The 9,168-nt window shown below is 56.4% G+C and overlaps 1 long non-coding RNA gene across 2 annotated transcripts in view; it reads right to left on the reverse strand.

The window, feature by feature from the left end:
* LOC129017403 (uncharacterized) overlaps positions 1-9,168 on the reverse strand; it is a 29,479-nt gene that overhangs the window by 15,952 nt on the left and 4,359 nt on the right. For both annotated transcript variants that reach the window (XR_010124597.1, XR_008495066.2), the window contains one exon: positions 148-379. This is a non-coding gene — a long non-coding RNA (uncharacterized LOC129017403). The remainder of the gene's footprint in view (positions 1-147; positions 380-9,168) is intronic.

A 9,168-nucleotide genomic window follows, 5' to 3' on the forward strand; every position in this document is an offset into this window, starting at 1 on the left:
GTCTTCACAGAAGACCTGTTCTTTGGGGACTTTGAATTGAGCTCCCTCTGGGGAACAGAAACGGGGTGCCCGATTTTCAGGAAGGTGAAACTTAACCTCGCTGAGTTTCCGGTTCCTCATCTCTGAGATGGGGATACCATCACTTACCTCACTGGGTCAGCATGACGATCAAGCGAGATTCAGATTGAGTGTGTTTCATCAAGTTCTGTAGCTGCCTGGGCTGCCTCCCTTCCCTTGGCCCCGCGTGCAGAACGTGGAGGTGAATGCCATGAATCCAAGCTGGTTCACAGGGCAGTCCTCACTGAGCAGTCTCTTTCCAACTCTCACCGCGTTTTCCAGCTGGTCCTGGGATGTGAGGAATCCTGTTGGGGGCAGGAGCCTGGCAGGAGGAAATAGATAGCCCTTTGCCCCTTGTTTCCAGACAAGATAGGGGGAGAATTCTACTAGAGCCATTCCTAGCCACCCTGCCTTCTCTGCATTTTGGGAGGTGTGCCCTCGAGCCAGCTGGGAAGATACTATGGCTGCCTGGGGGCTGGGCAGGATTTGGAACACAGATACTGCTGCTTCCTCCTGCGAGGTCCCTGGGCTCCTATGCTCTTGGGGACTTTCTAGAGCACAAACAAGTATTTTGGTCAACTCCCTCCCCATTTTTATAGGTGAAGAAACAGGCTGGGGTTTAGGGGCAGATTCAGTGACTGGCCCAGAATTGTACCATAAATAATCACAGGGTGAGGACTAGACCCCTAGTTTCTTGACACTTAATTTTATCCTCTGCTTGGTGATCCTGATGTTGGGATAGGGAGTGGGGCTGATAAGGGATCGTAGTGGGTTCCAGGCACAAAACCAGCTCTTGGACCCCCTCCCTTCCCCCGCCACACATACACACACAATTTATTTGCAGCAGTTGGAACTGGAGCAGGTGCAGCTATGCAAGTTAAACCCGGCACCTGTGTGTGGAGAGAGTCCAGAGGGAGCTTTCATCTCTCCACTTGTGTCCCTAGAAGATCCCAGAGGAGAAAGCTTCTGGTTTCACAGCCACTCCCACAGCAGTGGTCAGGGTAGCCTTCCTCACACCCACACCCCCTTTCCACCCAGCCCATCCTGCCTTTTCCTAGATGTTGTGGAAAGAACCCAACTTGGCCCTAACTCGTTTTGTGACCTCAGGCTGCCTTCTGCCTCTCTCTGGGCTTGCAGCTCTGTTTCCTGACTCTGGACCAGTTGCTGCCTAACCTTGCTGCTTAAAAGTCCTTGGGTCTTATGATCCCAGGAGACCTGAGCCAGAACCCTGCCCCAGTGCAAAGTGACCTCCTAGTGTGGGCCACTGGGCATTGGAACTGCCCCTTGCCAGACAGAGTAGAGCAGGAGAGTGTGAAATTAAACCTAGGGGAGTCTGGGCCAAGCAGGCAGGGCTGAGGGGCAGCCAGTTTGCCCGCCCTCCTTGCCTGGAGGCCCTTTAGCACTCCTTGCGCTCCCAAGGCTCTGAGATGAGACAGAGATCTTCTGAGGTACTGAGATGATCTCTGTAGGGGACATGGGCTGTCAGGTTCTTAAGGCACTTGCCTCTCTTGGCACCTGCTTCCCTTGGCTGCCCCTCCAGGGAGATGGGGAAGGGTCTCGACATTTGGGACTATTGACTCCAATTTGCTTTAGCCCCATTTTGCAATGTTAGGGTCTCAGTTTCCCTCCTTTGTGGCCAGGCCTGTCCCCAACTGTAGCTTACTGGAGGGCGGGCCTGCTCTGCCTTCTGGACTTCCTGTTTGTGAGTGGTTAAGTCTGTGGCTTCTCTCTTGTTGTCTCTTCGTAAGGCAGGTTATCTGGGCTGCCATCTCCCACTGGCTGCTTGCCTGCCTGTGAGTGAGGGCCCCAGGCCCATGCAGATGGCAGGGAAGGGTTGGTTTTCTTTTCTGCCTTCATGTGCGGACAATGAGCTCGTGTCATTTCTTCCACCCTCTGGGCCTGCTCTCCTTACAGGCATTAGGCCTTCAAAAGACCATTTTCTCCCTGTTTCTCCTCCTTGCCCAATCTCTCCTTCTAAACCCTCTTCCACCTGTACTCACATTCTCCAGGAAGCCTTCTCTGATGGGACTCCTGTGACTCTAAGGTTGCCACTGCAGCATCCAACATCCCAGCCCCTTGGGGCCTGGCAACCCCCACCTGGGATGGCCTTGTGCCTGTTGCCGTTACTATGTTAAATGTAGATGTGTGTGTCTACTTCACCTTCAGATTCAGTGCTCACTGGAAGTAGGAGCCAAGTGTCCCCATCAGACCTGAAGCTCTGCCCCTGCTTTGGGTACAAGACACTCACTTGCACTGACACACACACTCATACACACTGCCTATCAGGCTGGGAGTGTCCAAGGACCGGTCCTGTGTCCTTTTCTCTGCTGGCTCACCTTTGCCTACCCACAGCCTCAGCTTGGCACACAGAGATGGTTGTCCCCCAGGTCGGTAAGGTGGGGGTGGCAGTGAGTGACCGTGAGCCTGGAGCCCTCCAGGATTCCAAGCCCAGATCCCTCTATCCTGGTGAAGGGCTGTTCCCACCTTGTTCCTGCCGCCCCCACCCCTACTTCCTCTGAGCAAGAATCTGAACGTCAGAACCAGAGAGGGCCGTGGGGGACTTTTGACAGCAAGTCCAAGTGAGCCAAGGTTGCCCAGTGACAGCCTGCTTGAACCTGGACCGGCCGCCAAGGGGGCAGAGTTTGAAGTATCAACTTGAACTCCTCTCTTTCTCCACAAAGACCTCAAGGGTTTGGTTTTCCTCATCCTGGGGAACTCAGGCAACAGGTGGCTTTGGAGGCAGGAGTGGGAGCCAGGCCACTCTCACAGAGGTACCTATGTTCTGAATCCACCCCCAGCTCCTTCCAGTCACCCTGTCAAGCACTGGCCCCAGATTCCCAGGTGGCCCTCCCTGTGTCTCTTGGGGAGGAGGCAGGTGTGTCCAGGAGTGTAGATAGGCCTTCCTCTAGGTGTGTGTACAGGACTGCGGGGTGTGTCGTGACAGCGTGTCTGTGTCTGAATGTTTTGGGCTCTCTGGGCCGCTGTGTGTGCATGTGTGTTTCCATGCAGGCACTGGCTGCTCTTTCCCCAGGCACCTGCTGGTCAGTCACACAGGCCACGCATCTGGGTGGTGGCAGCCTACGTCAGGCTTCGAGTCCAGCAGCCTTGTTCCACTCACAGGTGGATGACCCATTCCATGTATCCTAGCCATTCTCACAAAGTTTCTTATTGTTTCTGTATTCTTATTTTAGACTCTGCCCCTTCCCCTGTCCTTGATTTTGTCTCTGGCCCTGTACCATTTCTTCTGGTTTGAGGCCCAGCAGAGCCGGGAGTCATCACTGGGCTGGGGAAAGTCCAGGTCCTCATTCCATCCTTCTTTAGCCCCAGCCTCGGGATGGGAACCAGCAGAGGGCCTAGACTCTCCAGAAACCCCCTGACCCCAGAAGCTCCATTGACAGAGAAGCTGGGCCATAAGCTCTCTTCTCAAAAACAGAAAATAGATAAATAAAAATAAAAACTATTGGTGGTCTTTAGGCATTGAGGTTGTACAGAGAAAATCAGCCTCTGTTGTCATAAGGCAGCAGGCATCAGGGACACCTCACCTTGCTCAGGACAGGAGAAGGGCTAGATTGGAGACTGTTGGAGCCACATGTGTCCCTTGGAACCTCAGCTCTGACTCGCCACAGGTCACATGCTGAGGGGTCTATGGCATAGCTGGGCCCAGAAGCCGGGCTCCTGGGTCCCATTCTGTGACTCTCTTTTGCGGGGACAGGACGCCTCTGAAGTGAGGGCTATGGAGGCATCATAAGCAGGAGTAGGAGGTAAGATGCTCTCAGGGGGGGAGCCCTGAAGAATGGGGGTCCAGGAACCCAGGTTACTGCACAACTTTGATATTCTTATCCTCTTATCGCCTGGGGCAGCCACTTCCCCTCCACCCAGGTCAGAGGCAGTGGTGGTCTCTTAAAGGAGTATCGCCCCATTTCTGGCCAGCTGGCCCTACAAGGCAACCCTCCTCACCACTTTCTCTTTAGACTCAAGGGGGTGAAAGGCCCCATTCCCCCTTTCTCTGTCCCATTTTAGGGACCCGGGAATGGGGCAACTTTCCAGGTTGAAGGACCCCCTTCCTGGAGGGAAGGATGTGGGGCCATCTCCCTCCCCACTGCCCCCATGCCAATCCTCTTCTAGGCCCTGAATCTGACAGCTCCCTAAGGTCTGTGCGGGCCTAAATGGAGGAGCCAGAGAAGAGGTCCATGGCCTTCTGGGAAGGAGTCACTGGGTAGTTTTCTGTCTACCGCTCCTACCTCCCCAAACCCATTCCTCTTGCTTCCAGAGCCAAGCCCATGGAGAGGCTTGGAGAACGCTGGGGGAAGATGGTGTGGGCGGGGCTCAGCCCACCCTGCCCCCTGCCCACCCCCACACCCTACTCCCCTCCCCCAGCCAGGGGCCCTGGGCTGGGCAGCTTCCTGCCTTCCCCATGGGGAAATCGGGGGTGGCATGCAGGTGGGTGGGCCCCATGCCCACATCCGGTGGCCGCCAGAACCTTCCCTCGAGCCTCTTTCCCTCCACTCCTCCAAGCCCCCTTCTCTCCCCGTAGCACTTGTGCCCTGCCTTAGGACCTGGTCCTCACCCAGCTCTGCCCTGCCCTCTGGTCCCCACAGGCTCCAAAGAGAGCATGAACACCTAGCCTAGTGCCATCAGGCCCACCAGGCCTGAGAATGCCCTCCGCACTGTGCCCTGCAGGCTGAGGCTGCAGGAGGGGTGGCTTTGCGGGGTGCTGAGGACAACAGTCTCCATGGATGCCCTTCATGCATCAGCACCTCCATGGCCCTCGGGAGCACACGCAGAGGAGCCAGGGCCTGGCCTGAGTGTTGGGAAGGGAAGGGAGTTTTCTGGGCTGAGGTCAGCAGCGGTGGGGCTCAGAGAGAAGGTCCTTTTCTTGTGCTGGAATTCTGGACTCCCTGTTTTGGGCACTCACCGAGGGCCCTGTCGAGGAGCCCTGGTCTTCTGGGGTCACCCTCAATGCCCTGAGTCAGTCCCAGGCTCTTGAGCCATCCCTTGAAGCTGGTGCCACGGGGGGAAGGGCAGCTGGGGCCGGAAGCCACCTGCCCAGGGCATGAGAGAGGGTCCCCAGCCCTCCCGCGGGCCCACCCCCCTCTGTTTCCTGTCAGTCTGTCCTCCCCAGGGAGGGAGGGAGGGAGGGCGCTCATCCCCTGCGGGCGGGGGCGGGGCGGGCTCTGAGACCGTTGGGCGCCCTGAGATCTGGCCCACGTGGCCTCAGGGTTATAAGCCCTGCCCTCCCTGAAGGGAACCCCACTTCGGAGCCTGGAGCACAGGGTGCGCTCTCCTCCGCCCTGCAACCTCAGGTAAGGACCCGGACCTTCACTGCTGCCCCAACTGGGGCTCCTCAACTCGGGGCCTCTAGGGGCTTGGGTTGCTGGTCTGGGTGGAGGCGCGTTGTGGGTGTCGAGGAGCTTGGGTGCAAGCCCCATGAGGGAAGCTCAGGGCAAAGCGCCTTGAAACCCTCTCTAGTGAAGGAAGGTAAAATGGCTCCTGGACCCCAGGCGGGGAAAGAGGTGTCCAAGGAGGAGGGCTGGAGAGTAAGGCGGGGATGGCAGACGGTAGGCAGAGGCTGAGAAGTGGGACCAGTGTCTCAAGGGGCGCCAGCCTCTTCCTCCACCCAACATGGCCACCATTTTTGTTGGAATAGCCTTGGGCTCCTGCCAGGGGAACAGCAGGGCAGCGAGGGAGTCAGGACTTTGGGCTGGTGGGGAGGCCGAGAATCAAGGCTCTGGGGAGTTAAGACTTTGGGGCTGGTGGAGTGGCTGGGGACTGAGGCCCTGGGGAGTCAGGACCTTGGGCTGCTATGGAGGCTGGGACTGAGGCTCTGGGGGAGTCAGGACCTTGAGCTGGTGGGGAGGCCGGGAATTGAGGCCCTGGTGTGTTCAAGACCTTGGGCTGGTGGGGAGGCCAGGGTCTGAGGCCCTGGGGGGTCAGGACCCTGGGCTGTTGGGGAGGCTGGGGACTTAGGCCCTGGGGGGTCAGGACCTTGGGCTGGTGGGGAGGGTGAAGGGTGGGGACCGAGGCTCTGGGCAGTCAGGACCTCAGGGTTGGGGTAGACTGGAGACCAAGACCTTGGCAGGGGAGCTGTGGCTGCCTCATTTGGACACTGGAGGGTGGCTAGCGTGGCTGGGAGTGGCCAGCCAGGGGGGTCACAGAACTGAAGGTGAGGCCTCCAGAGGCCCTGGTCTCTACCTGAGTGTCTCTGAAACTGGGGGGATGGGGTGGAGCCTTTAGGGGGAAGGGAAGAGGGAACCGAAGAGGAAGTGGGGGAGGGAGGTAGAGGAGGCAAGTCTGGCGCCATGCTGAGTCACCGCCCACAAGGCCCAGGGCGGGCCCTCGGGGGGCCCTGGCAGGGTTGGGGGGATCTTAGGAAGCCACAAGGAGGGCTGGGGGGCTCTTGGAGCAGGAGTCAGGAGGCCCGGGCAGCCTGAAGAGTACACGCCGACGGACAGACAGACAGTGCAGTCACCCATAAAGTAGAAAGCACTACTAACAGCACTGGAGGGTGTAGTGTTTCCTACTTTATGGATGAGTGTACTGTGGGCTTCGGAGATCACGCCACCGCTGCCACCCGCTGCCCACCACCATCTTCCTCGGCGCTCGGGGACCTCGTGTGACAGGTGAGCACCTTATGGCCCCTCCCTACCCTGCCCAGATGCCTGAAAGGCCTCCATGGCTTTCCCACCCTTCCTGGTTCCAGACAGCTGGGGAAAGGCCATAGCAGCTCCTCTGCTGCCCTGCAGTCTTTGGGGGCGGGGAGGGCTGGACATGTGGAACCCTGATGCAGCCGCAGCCGCAAGGACGAGGAAGGGGTGGGAAGGGATGGTACGTGGAGGGGAATGGGTGGTGGGACCAGGGACCCAATGCTAATAAAGACTGGACTGTGCTTCTCTTTTGTCTGAGACTCTGTTGCTGGGGTGGGGAGCTGAATGCGGGCGGCAGGCACATGGACAGTATGGGCGCACGGAAGGGCTGGGAGGGAGAACCTCTGTCGCTCCTCCGGAAGATACGGGTTTGGCCCTGCCTATGAGATCAGAAGAGGGCTTTGGGCCTGGCCAGGCCACAGCCGGAGGAGAGAAGGGCCTGGGCCATCTGCAGAAAGGCGCAGGGATGTAAGGGCATCCTCTCACCTTCTACCCTAGCTCTGGCCCTATCTTGTCCCCCACTCACTCTCTACATGCCCAAACTGAAAGCTGCCTACATCCAGTTTTAATCTAAGAAAGTCTAGGGGATCCTAGGTCATATAAAAATTGGGCAAAATCCACTGTGGCACATACACAGCATCTTAGACAAGGGCACAGACACTCATATATAAAGCACACACTGAGATGCAAATGCATTTACACACAGAGGCCCCATGCAGTGTGCCAGTAACACACACACAGACACATGTGACATGACTGGCATGACACACACAGGGATTACACACATCCAGGGCACATACATATTCAGTAGTACACACATGCAATGATAGAAACATAGGGCGTGTCTTACACATAGAAGAGCACACACATACAGTGACATTTGCATAATAAACACGGTGGTTCCATACACATACATAGAGACACGTTCATATATCATGATAAATATAGAATACATAAATAGATACATGGTTATATATATAAATCAAACCATGTCATGCATATTTACATGACTATATGAGCATGTCATATATTGTGTAATCAATTACTATATTGTGCCATATAGTAGCATCCATATCTATATATATCATGATGTGGTGTAATTTATAAACTCACGCAATGATAGCCTCTCATGCACATAACAGCACACACACAGACACAGTGGCAAAGAGACATAGATGCAATGACACAGAAACATACATACAGATACACCCAATGTATTTTTGTTACGTTTTATTATGTGACTTACAGACACATAATAGCACACACATATATACACACAATGGCCCCTTCACATATACAGAAATAGATAATATGTCTATTTTATAGATGCATACTATACACACGCATGCGCATAATGGCGTGCATACATACTCTGACCTAAACAGCAACACATCATGCAGTGGCGTGCGTGTTGACCTACACACTGCTTTAGGGAAGTGAAGATGTCCACTCCTCCCCATGCACCCCCTACCTCCAGTTCCATTGGCTCTTGCCTGGGTGGAGCCCGCAGTCAGGGGCTCTAGGGTTCAGTATCACCGCTGCTATTCTGCGGGGGTGCCACACGAGGGCCCCCGACCTTGGCCGAAACTGGCTTGTCTAATGAGTCCCGGGTTCAGAGGGGAGAGGGGCTGCCTCTCGGGGCTTGTCCCAACACCCCTGGCTCTGGGGACTCTGTCTAGACCCCTGCCCCTGCATATAGACTGACTCCTGGCTGAGGGGATTCTCACGTCCTTGTCCCCCAAATTATTTAGCAACAAGGTCTAAAGCTAGACAGAAGATGAACTTCCAGGCAATTTGGGGCAAAGCCAACCCAAGAGGCCATGTGGGCTTCCCTGGTGGCCTGGGACAGCCAGGTTGCCCCCCAAGTGCAATCTGCCAGGAGGAAGCAGAAGCAATTCTCCGTCTATTTCTACCTGTCTCTTTGCTTGTCTTCCTGGTTTCTTTCTCTTGGTTTCTGTCTCTCTCTTTGTTTCATCTCAAGTCCCATCTTTTCTAGTTCTGCCCTTCTCTGTGGCTGGATCTCTGTCATACCCTCCCCCGTTCTGTCTCTATCAGTCTCACCCGATGTGGGGAGGACCATCTGCACCCCGCTCGCCTCTGTACTCCGGAAGGTGTGAGAATGTGTGAAGATGAGGGTGGGAGGCCACATGTGGGAGCCCTGGGCTGACATGCCGTGAGAAACCTGCTCTTCCTTCTGTCCCCGACCCTGTCAGCCGGTTCAGCCCACCAGTCCAGCGCCATCACCATGGAAACCAGCAGCCGACTTCCTATTGGTGGGTGGGAGGAGGAGGAGGAGGAGGAGGGGAGGGCTGGCTCTTCCCGGCTCGCCCCCCCACCCAATTCTGAGGCTCAGCCCTCCTCGGAGCTCACCATCTCGAGGCTCCTGGACTGTAAGGGACCCCTGCAGTCCCCAGAGCTGAGGCCAGCAGGGGCTGAGACTATGAGGCAAGCAGCCCATCGACCCAGG

The sequence above is a fragment of the Pongo pygmaeus genome, chromosome 19 (genome assembly GCF_028885625.2).
Source record: "Pongo pygmaeus isolate AG05252 chromosome 19, NHGRI_mPonPyg2-v2.0_pri, whole genome shotgun sequence".
Classification (NCBI taxonomy): Eukaryota; Metazoa; Chordata; class Mammalia; order Primates; family Hominidae; genus Pongo; species Pongo pygmaeus.